The 15,504-nt window shown below is 39.4% G+C and overlaps 1 long non-coding RNA gene across 2 annotated transcripts; it reads right to left on the bottom strand.

Annotated features, from left to right (window-relative positions):
* Positions 1 to 7,620: 7,620 nt before the first annotated feature.
* Positions 7,621 to 14,810, bottom strand: LOC105947231. Of its 2 annotated transcripts, XR_004222352.1 has the most exons (5): positions 13,644 to 14,810; positions 9,415 to 13,436; positions 8,779 to 9,217; positions 8,513 to 8,589; positions 7,621 to 8,403 (listed from the first exon to the last, which is right to left on the bottom strand). It is a non-coding gene; the product is annotated as an uncharacterized LOC105947231 (long non-coding RNA). The 2 variants fall into 2 exon arrangements; XR_004222351.1 differs by having other exon boundaries at positions 8,513 to 9,217.
* Between the last annotated feature and the right edge of the window lie 694 nt (positions 14,811 to 15,504).

Raw genomic sequence — 15,504 nt, 5'->3', positions numbered from 1 at the left:
AAAAAGAACTGCTTTATTACACCTGAACTACACATGATGATTGTGAAGGGTCAAGTGGTGATAAGTAATATTTTTCCCGCACATTTGACATGCTACCACCCTAGGTACATACCATTAAGTGCATAAATGGTAACTACAGCCCTGCTAGCAAGCAGCTTTCCTTTTGAAAGAGGTTGAATTCAACCAATGTACCTCTGCCTAAACTACTATGTTACTATAAATGGATAGATTCCCAGTGCACAGATAATCATTGCCTTATGGACTTTTAGGAAATTATCTGGGCATAGGTTTTCCTTATGCAGTGCTGGGCCAAGTTGCTAGGGTGCCTACATCAGCTCCTGCCTCTTCCGCAAGGTGACAAGTTGTTTAGCCTGCCCCCCACCTAGCGCTTCACCTTTGTGCACAAAAATAACCAGCACTCACTCCTAGTACTGGTCTGGTTAAACCTCCCCCATCCCACCAGCATCCCTCTGCACCTTCCAATCATGCTCCTATTTCCCTCCCCTGAGGTGTGAATATGAAAGATACAGTCCAGTGTTTGCTGCTAGCATGGGTCAGAACATGGGGGACAAGATGGCCCCAGAATTCCATTTTGTATTAGAATTTTGCCATATGATTTTATTTTCTGGAAAAGTCATCATTTTTCAAGCAGGGAAACTGGAAAAAAAACACAAGAAAAAATGTCATTCCATGCCATGCATTTGCCATGCAATGACGGTTTTGCTATGCATTTTGTTTTGCCAGAAACACCACTGCACCACTGATGACAATAAAGTTGATAGGGAGGGGTGTAGACCAATGACCTATAGAACACACCATGGTGTTGATTCACTAAAGTGCGTTAAAACGTGCGGTATTTATAGCATGCGTTAAAAATTTTTATCGCTTCTTATTTTTTGCGACTTAACGCACGATTCACTAAAAGGATACTTGTGTTAATTTAGACGCGATGTTGCTTGCGTTATTTAAGTCGCGATGAGCATTTTTCTTGCGTTTATCTTTTCCACGCGTGTGTTAATTCCCGCTGCACGCAATATATTTCTCCGCTTGCTATATTAGCGCACGATTTAACGCACAGAAGCATTACGCTCACCAAACCACAATTATGGGGAAGGGGTCACAGAGAAAAAAATTGACTTGATGTTTTTGGTGAAACCTCTTCAAAAAGATGATAAAAAATGTATGCTAATGCCACTGCTGACGGTGCTGATGCATTGATGTACTGGAGGTCATGATTCAATGCTATTGGTGGATTTTCAGCAATGATGTCAACCAAATATTTGTTTAGCTGTTGTTGGTGTTATGGTAATCTAGGCCTGCAGCCCAACAATTATAGGTCTACGTTGTCTCTGCTTTATTATATTTTCTCAAGTTTCCCATAATTTTAAATGTCTACCCCTTCAGAAATTGTCTAAGTAAAATAGAAGAAAATATCAGAGGTCTATACATTTATGATATTTTAATTTAAGGATGTTAAGTCTATTTCACTGGGAGGTGTCAAAAGATAATTCACCCACCCCCCCCTCTCCAAAGTTAAATAGATTGTTGATGCTCCTGTTAGGAGAAAACTGCACTGGCCTGTGGGGGGGAATTTTTTTTTTTTTTTTCTATATATGTCTATTACATGATAATATTGTACAAACAACGCAAAGAAACATGTTATGCAAGTACTTTATTGCAAAATCAATAAAAATATAAGAAAAAATGATAGCAGCTGCCATTTTAGCTTGGTCTCAGTAGCTTCCATGCAGATCTAGCTGCTGAGAGCAGGAAGCCTGACACAGAAGAACATTTGTACACAAAAGTAAAGAAATCCTGTCTTTCTTTTGAGAGGACTCAGTTAAGTGTTTGTGAGTGCTTATGGCTGTATTTACTAAAACCTCTTAGTTTACCTTTCCTTCTTCCTTAGGGCTGTAGCACACTGGTTGATTAGTTGCCCGTGACAAATCTCCCCAATTACATCCCACCAGCAAGAATGTAAAATCGCCGGTGGGATGGCATAGACGGCACCGCGTTCGCCGAAGTTTCCTCTCGAGGCAACTTTGGCAAATCGCCAGCACTGTGTATGCCATCCCACCGGCGATTGACATTCTCGCTGGTGGGATGTCATATTGGGGAGATTAGTCACCCGTGACAAGGGCGCCACAGCTCTTAAAGGCATTAACAGATTCTGCCATAACATACCTTGGGAGGGCATGCCACATATAAAAAAAAATCCAAACTATAAGTAAATGATTATAAGTTAACCACCAATTTAGCAGCAATTCCAATAAAAATGTGTATCAACTTAGATGACCTGTAATGCAAACAAGTAATTGCTTACCGCACACCTAATGAAGAGGCACGCACCTAAAACATCACGTTTCCACTAAAACAAGTGCTTCCATGTGCTGGTCCTGTTTTTGTATAGACATTACAGAGGGTGCCATTCTCTCCCAGTACTACAGCACCAGGTAGCCATGACAAGGTTTGCTTGTGGACATTTAAATATTACAACAGCTTAAATCAAACATATTTGGGCAAATTTAGTATTTATCTGCTACAATTTAGCTGCTTTTTTGGATGGAAATGGATATTTATATTCTCTGGGATGTTTTTATAGTATTTTAATCTCCACATCTACATAATGTTCCAACTTTTGTGCCTCTGTTTTAATGTTGGTTTTAAGATCTTATAAACCATTTAGTATATGTGGCCTTCTAATACGTTGAGTCCTCTGTAGGACCATTTACTGCTGAGCTATCTAATGTTGTGGGAAGCAATGTCACAAGAAATCCATGATACTTGAGGAAATTTGGCACCATTTCTACTGTATATTTGCTGCCATCTTCTAAATTACTAACCATGTTAATAACTTTTAATAAAAATAAAAATAATTCTCTTAAACAATTGAGAGATAGTATGGATTGCAAGGGATATGTGAACTACCAATTTCAGAATAAGCAAAGGTACAGTTATGCAATGTGAATATATGGATTCAGTTTAGGGCTGGGGTCTCAAACTCGCGGCCCTCGGTACAATATTTTGTGGCCCGCACCAATGCCTTCGCAAAAGCAATGAATGGATCGCGATTTTTATTGCGATTCAAGGGATAATGCAAGGCACGGCGGGCGGGAGCTGCTGATTGTGGAAATGACGTTATGCCATCATAACAGTTATTATGGGAAGACGTTCTGTGTGCACAATTAGCTGCTAACTAAGGAGCTAATTGTGCACACAGAACGTCTTCCCATAATAACTGTTATGATGGCATAACGTCATTTCCGCAATCAGCAGCTCCCGCCCGCCGTGCCTTGCATTATCCGATAAAAAAGTCCATGAAGGCTTGCATTTTGTGAAATCCCTTATGCGGCCCAGCCTCATCCTGACTTTGCCTCCTGCGGCCCCCAGGTAAATTGAGTTTGAGCCCCCTGGTTTAGGGATTATTGCCCTTTAAGCTGTTGTAGAATTGCCTTAAAGAATCAAGTACACACAAAAGGTCTGGCCTATTACTTTACTCCAGATTCAAAGCTGCCATTTTTATGGCTGTGGGTTTTAACCTAACCCCAAGAAGGATTATAGCAGTGTGCCAGTCACATCTCTATGCATCTCACATCTCTATACAATCAAGCAGTGACCAACACTCAAATAAAAGTAGCTACAGTATGGTGCTAATAAGTGCATGATGCACTGTTTAAAGCAATGATCTTTCAGGAACTGTGCATGTCCTATTCAGCTTTCTACCTAACTGCCCAATATAATAAAAAGCACCCATGGTGGTTGCAACAAGTTACCATTAAACTTGCCCTGCTAATTGCTTGCTGTTGGCTAGCAGACCTGAGGAGCTTTGCAATTGTAATTGGTGTCTGACAGCGAGAAGTTCAAATTTCTAGGTTTGATTGCCAGAGAAAGTTTAACACTAAACACCCCCAGTGACCCACCCTACCATAGAATTAAATATATCACCTAAGGATTATATCATGCATCATACTGCACAGAAAATATCTACCATTTAAATGAAGACGTAAGAATAAGTTAAAGGAGTATGCATTTAATGAAAACAGTGTACAATCTTAATATAAAATAAGTGTATACAGGTGATGGTAAGAAAAAAAAATCCAAAATGGGAGATGTCGGGTTTCTCAGCCACTTGAGATGTGCTTGGTGCAGGGTAGAAGGACTTTTCCCAAAGCATATAACAACCTGTAAACAGACAAATACAAATTTAAGCAAAACAAAATATTAATGCCCCCTGCACTTCTACTACAAGCACCAGTATCAAAACTACCAGTAAGCAAAACTACAATGGAATGTTCCCAAACAATTATCCAACATCCTAGGCAGAGCTCCTGGTGTTTTTCCCTAACTGGGACCAAAACTTTAAGACAAAAAGATGCCAAGGATGAAATGGTGAAATCTGAAATCTCATCAGACTAAAACTACTGTAGGGGATACAAGATTACTACAGTGCAGATATTAGTGAATATATAAATCTTTGGACTTACTTGTAATTTTAGTCCCTTTGCAGTAGTAGTGTAGGCTTACTGGAAAGAACAACTGAGGTAAAAAATGTATAAATGTGTTACTGTTAACTTTCAGGCAGAAACCATTTTATTAAGTTAAGAGTAACTGTTGGCATATCACTATATAGTAGTTTAAAGAGGTGGAAAATCCACCCATAATAATTATGCCAATTAAAGAAAAAGAACCAGCAAGCAGTTTTAAAATCAAAATAGAAAATGAATATTAGAGAACCTAAAAAAAGTTTAAATTAACTATTAAAAAAGGAGAATAACCAAATTATCAAGGGACTAAAAGTTTATACTGGGGCCAGTGAACCTGACAAATAGATAGTAAGCATATCTGCTTCAGGTTGTAAAGAGACTGAATTAGCACAAAAGCAAATTAAATATAAATGATACAAATAATCCAGGGCATGAATTGAAAATAAAGTACATCCACTGCCATAAAAAAACAGGAACAGGCATAAAGCAGCACACTATCATGCACACCAAAACAAATTAAGCCACCTAGCACCAATAGCAACAACCTGCCCTGGCTGAAGTGACTGCAACAGGACACTCTGCAATAATTGGTGCCAAAGAGTTAGGGCTGTGACACAGGGGGAGATTAGTTGCCCGCGACAAATCTCCCTTCTCCCTGGCAACTAATCTTTCCGAAATGGCATCCCACCGGCAAAAATGTAAATCGCCGGTGGGATGGCAAATGTGGCGCTGCAATTTCCTGAAATCGCGCCATGTATGCCATCCCGCCAGTGGTATGGCTTTTTGGCATCTTACGGGCAACTAATATCCCCGTGTGTCACAGCCCTAAAGTTGCCCAGGCTAACAAGCACAATCCCACATATAACAATAGATTTACCCACCCCTGCCCCTACTACAAACTTTAGTAACTCTATAAGAATCCTGAGTTGTTTCATAATAGGTGCCCACTCTGCAGCATTCCAGATAACATGCAAAGGAAGATGTGCATCCACAGACATATGGTTTTACGGATTTATATTGATTTAGGCAAAGACCCCCCAAGGCTGATAAAGCAAACATAGATACATAATGTATCAAACCAACTCCCCCGCAACCAGCAGCATCTCCACTCATCTACCAAAGCTGAAATATACCTAGACTTTTCCTAAGTCAGTTTGCTATGTAACCCAAATACAGTCAGTTTGAGTGTGCTGCTCCTGGCTGGGTGCAAGTATTCTTTCAATCACAAAATACTCAACTGGACCACAAAGTACAAGCAACCCCATTGTATTGCCATTAGCAGTTGGGACTTGTGACCTTTGCTGAACTGTAAAACATATTAAAGTTTTGTTTTTTAATAAAAGTGGAATTTAAAATGATTTGGAGATTACTTTTCTGTAACACTGGTATGACAGTGATCCAACCTATAAAAAAAAAAAAAAAAAAGTTAACTAAACTAAAGCAGTACAGAAGCACCTCAAAACAAGTTTATACCTCCTCCCCAAAACCCCTCCTACACACCATCATGCATGCTCACCTGCCAAACCACGTTCATAGTGGAAATCAGCTTCAACAAGTTACCAAAGCCAAATATATGCAGCACCAAAATTTCGAACCCTTCACTAGAAGCACCTGCAATCCAAATCTCCTGTTCAGGCAGAAGGACCTATGATTCTGGACTTGGACAACCCTGTTATAGAAAACCTAAGCTAAAGTAGCACAATTATGTAGAACTTGATATAAGCCACAGCCACGAGCAACCTCATTCACAAGCCCATGCTAAAGCCTCCCAAACTGTAAATGGACACATGTATAAAGTGATTTCTTACCTATTTAAAACCAATATATTTCACATTCAACCATCAACCAAAACTACAGCATTCCCATTCAACATAAAAAGCTGAATTACCACATTAGGCAGACTTTCTAAACAAAGGCTTAACCCTCCTGTAACATTAAATCCATGTGAAGCACCATCATACGCCACAGGCACAGCTTGTTAGAAAAGAAGCATAGGCAAATGCACACTTATGTATATTAAAAGCAATCCCTTGACTCATACACCTCTAAAAAAAAAAATGCAACAAAATCCCAAGAAAACTTGCCATTACTGCATCAAAGAAAAAACAAGCATGTTACAGGGATACACTCAAAATTCTAGATGTAAAACAAAGGAGTCAATTTGCATCTACACTTACATTCAAAGGTTGAAGCTCAATGTCCCGACCTGTAAAATGAAGGTGCCTGAGCTGAGGAATAGCACCATAATGAATTTGTCTATCCACCCATACCAAAAGAAATAGGATCTCAAGTTACCCGTCATCGCTTAATTACTACAGTTAGAAGACTTTTGCCAAACCAGGGTCCTACTTGTAAAATCAAATTAATGCCCAGCTTGAAGAATCTCTTCCTATATCTGTGCATTCCTTAACTCACATACTGATCAATAACTCTACCAGTTCAAGGTTAGTTGCATCTGCTGCTCAACCTTCCACACTGGGCCTACTCAGGTTATAGAATTACATCACCGGAAATTGGTTCATCCACTAATATCTACCACAATAAATCTGACCCCAGGTAGCCTGCCAAGGCAAAATACTGCTTCAATGTTTGTCAAACCAGGAAACCCTGTACATAGCTCAGGCTAACAAATCTTGTTCTTTAAAGGACATGTAAACCCCACACACAAAAATGTAATCAGTGAACAGCCTCTTTGAAATCTTTCAATACCTGCCACACTGATTGTCCAGAGGTTAATAGTAAGGCTGCAACATCCCCTTAATCACTTAGATTTTCTTCTCCTCCTGTAACCCACTCAGCCCCCTCCCTCAGGAATTTGCTTTGGCTGTTGGCTTGTGGGCATGCTCAGTTGTTCTAAGCTCAGATTGCTAAACACGCCCCCCAGTCTAGCAGCCAGTGAAGAGAGGGCATTGCTGGTTCCCATAGAAACTCTGCTTCAGTTTTTTTCTCCTGAGCTCAAACAAAGCAGAACTTTTATCAGAGACAGTTGTGCCTGTGTGAGCCTGTATTCTTGATGAAATGTATGCTAAATAAGGGTGTGTGTGTATGCTGTTTGCAGATTTAAAAGTATCCAATTATGTATCAGAGGAAAAATGGCCACCGGGTGAAAACTGCTATTTGGTTTACAAAAATGTGATGGTGCCGGCAAACGGAGGGGATATATGCAGTACACATGATGCCATTTGGGTGGGGGTGGCGTGCCCAACTGATACATTTTGTAGGCAAATTTAGGCCTTACATGTCCTTTAAGCATGCCAGCCTGTTCCTCTACTCACATACTGATCACAAGCTCCAGCAGTCCAGGATTACGTACATCTACGTACCCAACATGAAAACAAAGATGCCCAGGATAAACTCACAACTGCAAATATTTGTCCATCTACTGATACCTACCAAAACTGCATCCCAAGTAAGGTGCAAAGGCTCCACAGGGGTCAAAATATATGCATACATATCTATACCACTACTTACATACCAATCACAATCTCCAGCAGTCCAAGGTTAACTGCATCTGCTTCTACACTTTTTTCAATGGAGTTCTATCAGAAAAAACAAATGCTTCGGCTAAAAACACCTTAGATCCCACATTTGTTCTTTCACTCATTCCTAGCAAAAGGATCAGGAACCCAAATATTCCATGGCAGAAGAACAGTGGCAGCTGTCAAACCAGTAAAACCTGCAAATACACATGAAAGAAGCTCTGTACCCATGCAAGTCTGTTCCTCTACTCACGTACTCAGCAGTCCAAGGTTACCTGCAACAGCTTCTAGACTCCCTACACCAAAGTCCAACCTGTAAAAATCAAAGATGCCTGGGTTGAAGAATGAGAATAAAACTGCTCACTCATACCTTCCAAAAAGAATCAGGATCCCAAATAACTTGCCAAGGCTCCAGAGTGGACAGACGAGCCAGGGAAAACCTGTAAAACATACTAAGCATGATTGTAGAGTTCCAACATGGGCCCAACCTGTAAAACAGATGCTCAGATTAAAAAACACCAAAATAAGTGTCCACCCATTTATACCTACCACAAGAAATAGGATCCCAAGTAAGCTGATATGGCTAAAGTACCACAGTGGGCAGAAATTTGTCAAACCAGGAAGACCTGTAAAAACAAACAAACAGATAAGATTCTTCAGCCTGTCATATCTATACCACTACTCACATGCTGATCACAAGCACTAGCGGTCGAGTGTTTACTGCATCTGCTTCTAGACTTTTCAGTGGAGCTCAACCTGAAAAACAAATGCTTGGCTGAAAACACCATATATCACATTTGTTCTTTCACTCATACCTATCAAAAGGATCAGGAACCCAAATATTCCATGGTAGAAGAACAGTGGCAGTTGTCAAACCAGGAAAACCTGCAAAAACAAATGGACGCTCACAAGAAAGCTCTCTGTATACATATGCAAGTGTTTGTTCCTCTACAGACACTGGCAGGCAGACATTTGTTAAGCCATGAAACCTGTAAAAACAAACATGCCAGGCTATTCTACTAATGATCACAAGCTTTAGAAGTCAAATGTAACATGCATCTGCTGCCAAGTAACCGGACAAGGCCAAAGTACCACAGCATGCAGAAATTTGTCAAACCAGGAAAACTGGAAACATGCCATTCTGAAGAATCATGTTCATGCAGATCTATACCATTACTCAAATGCTGGTCACAAGCTCCAGCAGTCGATAGTGTACGGCATCTGGTGCTTGACTTTCCTGAACTGAAAGCCAATCTGAAAAATAAAAGATGCTTGGGCTGAAGAATAATATCACATAGAACTTGTCCATCCAAAAATTTACTTCCAAGAGAAACAGGATTCCAAGTAACATGCCAAGGCAGAAGTACCACAGTATTAATTGCCAGACCAGGGAAATCTTCTCCCTGCTAGTCAGAATTTATGCATGTAGATCTATAATACTACTTACATACCAATCACAATGTCCAGCAGTACAAGGTTAACTGCATCTGCTTCTACACTTTCTTCACCGGAGGCCAACCTGTTAAAACAAAGATGTTTGGGTTTAAGATTAACACCATAGCAAAATTGTCCTTCCACTCATACTCACCCAAAAGGATAAGGATTCCAAATATGCCAAAGCAGAAGTACCACAGCAGCAGATTAAAACAAATAAATGCTCAGACAAAATAATTTCTCCCTATCCATGCAAATCTGTTCCTCTACTCACAAGCTCCCAAGGATACCTGCAACAGCTTCTAGACTCCCTAAACCAAAGTCCAACCTGTAAAAATCAAAAGATGCCTGGGTTGAAGAATGAACAGAAAGAACCGCAAATAAAACTACGCACTCATACCTACCAAAAAGAAACAGAATCCCAAGTAACTGTCCAAGGCTCCAGAGTGGACAGAAGCCAGGGAAAACCTGTAAAACACACTAGGCTTCAGAACCTCTTATCCATGCAGATTTATTCCAATACTCACATACCAATCAAAGCTCTAGCAGTCCAAGGTTATCTGTATTTGCAGCTAGAGTTCCCACACTGGGCCTAACCTGCAAAACAAAGATGCTCAGATTAAAAAACACCAAAATAAATGTGTCCATCCATTTATACCTACCTCAAGAAATAGGATCCCAAGTAAGCGGATATCGCTGAAGTACCACAGTGGTCAGAAATTTGTCAAACCAGGAAGACCTTAAAAACAAACATCAACAGATCAGATTCTTCAGCCTGTCATATCTATACCACTACTCACATGCTGATCAGAAGCACTAGTGGTCCAATGTTTACTGCACCTGCTTCTAGACTTTTTTCAGTGGAGCTCAACCTGAAAAACACCATAGATACCACATTTGTTCTTCCACTCATACCTATCAAAAGGATCAGGAACCCAAATATTCCATGGTAGAAGAAGAACAGTTGCAGTTGTCAAACCAGGAAAACCTGCAAAAGCAAATGGATGTTCATGTGAAAGAAGCTCTGTACCCATGCAAGTCTGTCTCTACTCACATAACAATTACAAGGTTCAGCAGTCCAAGGTTAACTGCATCTGCTTCTAGACTTTCTTCACCGGAGGCCAACCTGTTAAAACAAAGATGTTTGGGTTTAAGATTAACACCATAGCAAAATTGTCCTTCCACTCATACCCACCAAAAGGATAAGGATTCCAAATATGCCAAAGCAGAAGTACCACAGCAGCAGATGGAAACCTGTAAAAACAAATAAATGCTCAGACAAAATAATCTATCCTTATCCATGCAAGTCTGTTCCTCTACTCACATAATCACAAGCACCCAAGGTTACCTGCAACAGCTTCTAGACTCCCTACACCAAAGTCCAACCTGTAAAAATCAAAGATGCCTGGGTTGAAGAAAGAACAGCAAATAAAATTACTCACTCATACCTACCATAAAGAAACAGGATCCCAAGCAAGTTGCCAAGGCTCCAGAGTGGACAGACAAGCCAGGGAAAACCTGTAAAACACACTAGGCTTCAGAACCTCTTATCCATACATATTTATTCTAATACTCACATAACAAAGCTCTAGCAGTCCAAGGTTATCTGTATTTGCTGCTAGAGTTCCCATACTGGGCCTAACTTGTAAAACAAAGATGCTCACATTGTATATCACCAATATAAAATGTGTCCATCCATTTTATACCTACCACAAGAAATAGGATCCCAAGTAACCTGATATGGCTGAAGTACCACAGTGGGCAGAAATTTGTCAAACCAGGAAGACCTGTAAAAACAAACATCAACAGACAAGATTCTTCAGCCTGTCATATCTATACCACTACTCACATGCTGATCAGAAGCACTAGTGGTCCAATGTTTAATGCACCTGCTTCTAGACTTTTTTCAGTGAAGCTCAACCTGAAAAACAAATGCTCGTGCTGAAAAACACCATAGAAAGCACATTTCATACCTATCAAAAGGATCAGGAACCCAAATATTTCATGGCAGAAGAACAGTGGTAGTTGTCAAACCAGGCAAACCTGCAAAAACAAATAGACGCTGACATGAAAGAAGGTCTGTACCCATGCAAGTCTCTTTCTCTACTCACATAACAATTACAAGGTTCAGCAGTCCATGGTTATCTGCATCTGCTTTTAGACTTCCTACACCTAAGCCCAACCTGTAAAACAAAGATGCCTGGGCTGAAGAATAACAGCAAACACAAATTCCCACTCCTATACCTACCAAAAGAAACAGGATCCCAAGTAACCTGCCAAGGCTCCATAGTAGGCAGACACTTGTTAAGCCAAGAAAACCTGTAAAAACAAACGCCATTGTTAAATTGTCCATCCACACATACTCCCCCCTCTTAAACAAAAAAAAACCATGATACCAAGTAGATCCACAAGTACCACAATAATAATTGCCTGACCAGGGAAACCTGTAAAAACAAATGTTACATATGGCCAGGCTAAAGAACCTCTTTAAAATGTGTTTCTATTCCTCTACTTACCGATCCGGAACACCAGTAGTCCATTATTACCTTTATCTGCTGCTAGATTTCTAATACTGGGACAACCTGAAAAACAAATACCGGGGATAAACAATCTCTCCTTATCCATGCACATCTTTTTCTCTACTCACATGATGGTCAAAAGCTCCAGCATTCCAAGGGATCTGCTTCTAGATTTTCCAAATCAGAGCCCAATCTGTAAACAAAAGATACAAAGAGCTGAAGAATGAGCTCATGATAAAATGGGCCATACACTTATACCTACCAAATAAAAAATAGGATCCTAAATAACATGCAAAGGCTGAGGTACCACTGAGGCCATATATTTTGCAAACCAGGAAGCCCTGTAAAAAACAGATGCTCAGGTATGTATGGATTAAGGAGAGATTCATCAGCCTTTTCCTTACTTACAGGCTCCAGCAGTCTAAGGTTACCTGCATCACCTGCTGCTAAACATTTTCTATTCCAGGGACAAACCTGAAAAACAAAGATGGACAGGTTGATCTCAATCACTCCACAAATATCCAATTTGTTGCAAAGTAAGTAGAAACATGTATATGGCTAGTCGTAAGTTGCTTTGAGCAAGACTGTAGTCAAAAAAAACATATTCCCATGGTGAAGTCCATCCTGTAAAACAAAAACAACAAGGTTGAAGGAAATCATTAAGCATATTTAAAAATTGGTCTATCAACCCTAAATGTTAACCACATGTAGCAGCAAAGCCACTTATCTGTAAGGATAGGCAGTGAAAAAAAAAAAAAATCAAATTAGTCAAAATAATTGTAATCACCAACCACCCATGAAGATGCTCTATGGCAGAATTATTCCCAAACAAAGGTCCAACAAAAAAAAGCAAAATGGCTGAAGAAATGTTTAACCATATTCTCCTATTTCTCTTCCCACATACTGATCACAAGCTCCAGCAGTCCAAAGTTACCTGCATATCTGCTTCTAGACTTTTCATATGCAAAAACCCAAATTGTAAAAAAAAAAAAAAAATATAAAAAAAAATCCATCCACTAGGATTCCATGTAACCTACCAATTAATAAGTAACAGCATTTTTTTGCCAAACCAGGAAACCTGTAAAAATAAATAGATGCTTAAACAGTTCCTTATCCATGCATGTCTGTTTACAAGACTGCTTCTTGCCCATGCTCAACAGCCCCAGAAATGGCACTGTGTTCCCGTAATTACATGCCAATCTGGCAGTCCAAAGCTACCTGCATCAAGACGTCTTACACCAAAGCCCAGCCTGTTATACAAATATGCGTGGGGTAATGTGTGACAACAGAAAATGTGTCCATCCACTCATACTTGCCAAGAGAAACAGGATCCCAAGAGACATGCCATGGCAGAAGTACCAGAGCAACATTCGCCAAATCAGGAAAACCTGTAAAAACATACCAGGCTCCAGAATCTTATAGATGGAGATATATTACACTACTCACATGCTGATCACATGCTCTAGCAGTCCCAGGTTGCCTACATCTGTTTCTAGAGGTTTCCTGAACCAGGGATCAACCTGAAAAAAGAAGATGACTGGGTTGAAGAATGATAAATAAAATGTCTCCGTCCACTACTCGAGACTGTATTTGTCACAGTGGGCAGAGTTTTGCCAAACCAGGAAAATCTGTAAACACAAACATGCACAGCTGAATAATGTGTCTCTTATCCATCCAGATCTATACCACTACTCCTATACCAACAAGCTTCAGCAGGACAAGGTTACCTGCATCTGCTTCTAGACTCTTCTACACTGGAACCCAGTCTGAAAAACAAAGAAGAGACATGTTGAATGAAAACACTGTGCTAAATCGGTCCACATGATCATACATACTAAAAGAAACTAAATCCCAAATATCCTGCCAAGGCTGAAGTCAACAGAACCAGAATATTCCCAAGATAAAGCCCTATAAAACAAAAGACAAAAGGCTTAAAGGAAACATTAGGGATAGACTCATTTACATGTACTTGATAAAGGTTAAAGCATACCAGCAAAGTCACTCATCTGCCAGCAGAAGCAGGGAAAAAACTTCCCCTGAAAACACTTAGTATAGTAAGTATAATAACCTGGCAGAACAAAAACCTGTAAACAAAACAAAAAAAAAAAAACACAACATACAAAAGACAATAAAAGTAGTACACTTGAATGCACACAAAACATGCTATACTAGACACTTAAGCGAATCTATACTTTCACCTAATACAATCAACACTCACCCAAATAAATTGCAACCATGTTTGTGCAAAACTATTACAGTTATTAAATAAAGTTCCATTATTGTACAAACACATAACACAACATTTAACATTTTTACAGTTTTAGCCCATGTATTACACCAGTCTTCTCTGGCTGCAGTTTTCTATACACTGAGTTTTGAAGGCTCAACAAGAATGCTGAAAGCTTTGTTCCACCACTCCTGTGATTTAAAGGAGAGAAAAAAAAAGGCATGTAGTCAATGACTGACTGTAAAAACAGTTACAATATGTTTCTATGTGGAAGCGAGAGCAACTATATTTCTAGGGTTACTGTTGGGACTGCAGTGGTCCACAAACATTTGAACTTCTAGAAGACAGTCAGTGCTAAGACCTGGTGTTATAGTGTAAATTTTGTAATTAATATCTTGCCCACCCATTACAGTTCATCTGTTATCATATTACCTTCCCTTATATCACATTAATTACAGTAGCAATCACAATAACAGTGCCACATTGTCACTCCAGTCCCAACTACATTTATATCACAATCCTTCCCAATCTGTATAATACAGCACCAGCTTGGACATTACCTTATAAGTACATATAATACAATACAAACCTACTCAACACTTACATAAATATACACACATGTATGTAGTCCCCCAGATAAGCAATCCACACAATACAAACCACTGTACAGCCATGTTCTCAGCACCTGCCAAAACTGCAAAATGCATAGTCCCTCCCCTTATAAAGCCAAAATGGAGGGAAAACTCACACTGATGACATAATCATAGTCCCATACTGATGACATCATATGCTTTTCACCCATGTAAACTTCCTTTACTGAATGTAAATTAACACCAACTGATTAAATGACTGCTGAGCAGTCTGGTAAATGAATAGGAATAAAAAAAAAAAAAAGGAGAAACAGTTTTAACAAAACAAAGGTTAGAAGTAACCCTGCAAATGCTATTAATTGGCAATTGTTGCAAAATAAAAATAAATAAATTAAATAAAAGCAAATAAAATACATGAGAAAATAAACCACTTTCGTAAGTCCACCATGAAGCAGTAAAGCAGTTCATAACAATCAATATTCATCACAAATAAATGTAACATTTAAGTACAGGTATGGGATCCCTTAACCGGAAACCCGTTATCCAGAAAGTTCCAAATTACGGAAAGGCCATCTCCCATAGACTCCATTATAAGCGAATAAATCTATTTTTTTAATGATTTCCTTTTTCTCTGTAATAATAAAACAGTACCTTGCACTTGATCCCAACTTAGATATAATTAATCCTTATTGGAGGCAAAACAAGCCTATTGGGTTTATTCCATATTTAAATGATTTTTAGCAGACATAAGTTATGGAGATCCTAATTATC

The sequence above is a fragment of the Xenopus tropicalis genome, chromosome 4 (genome assembly GCF_000004195.4).
Source record: "Xenopus tropicalis strain Nigerian chromosome 4, UCB_Xtro_10.0, whole genome shotgun sequence".
NCBI classification, from domain to species: Eukaryota; Metazoa; Chordata; class Amphibia; order Anura; family Pipidae; genus Xenopus; species Xenopus tropicalis.
The sequence above is the reverse complement of the archived record's forward strand: the minus strand, read 5'-3'. Positions and strand labels throughout refer to the sequence as shown.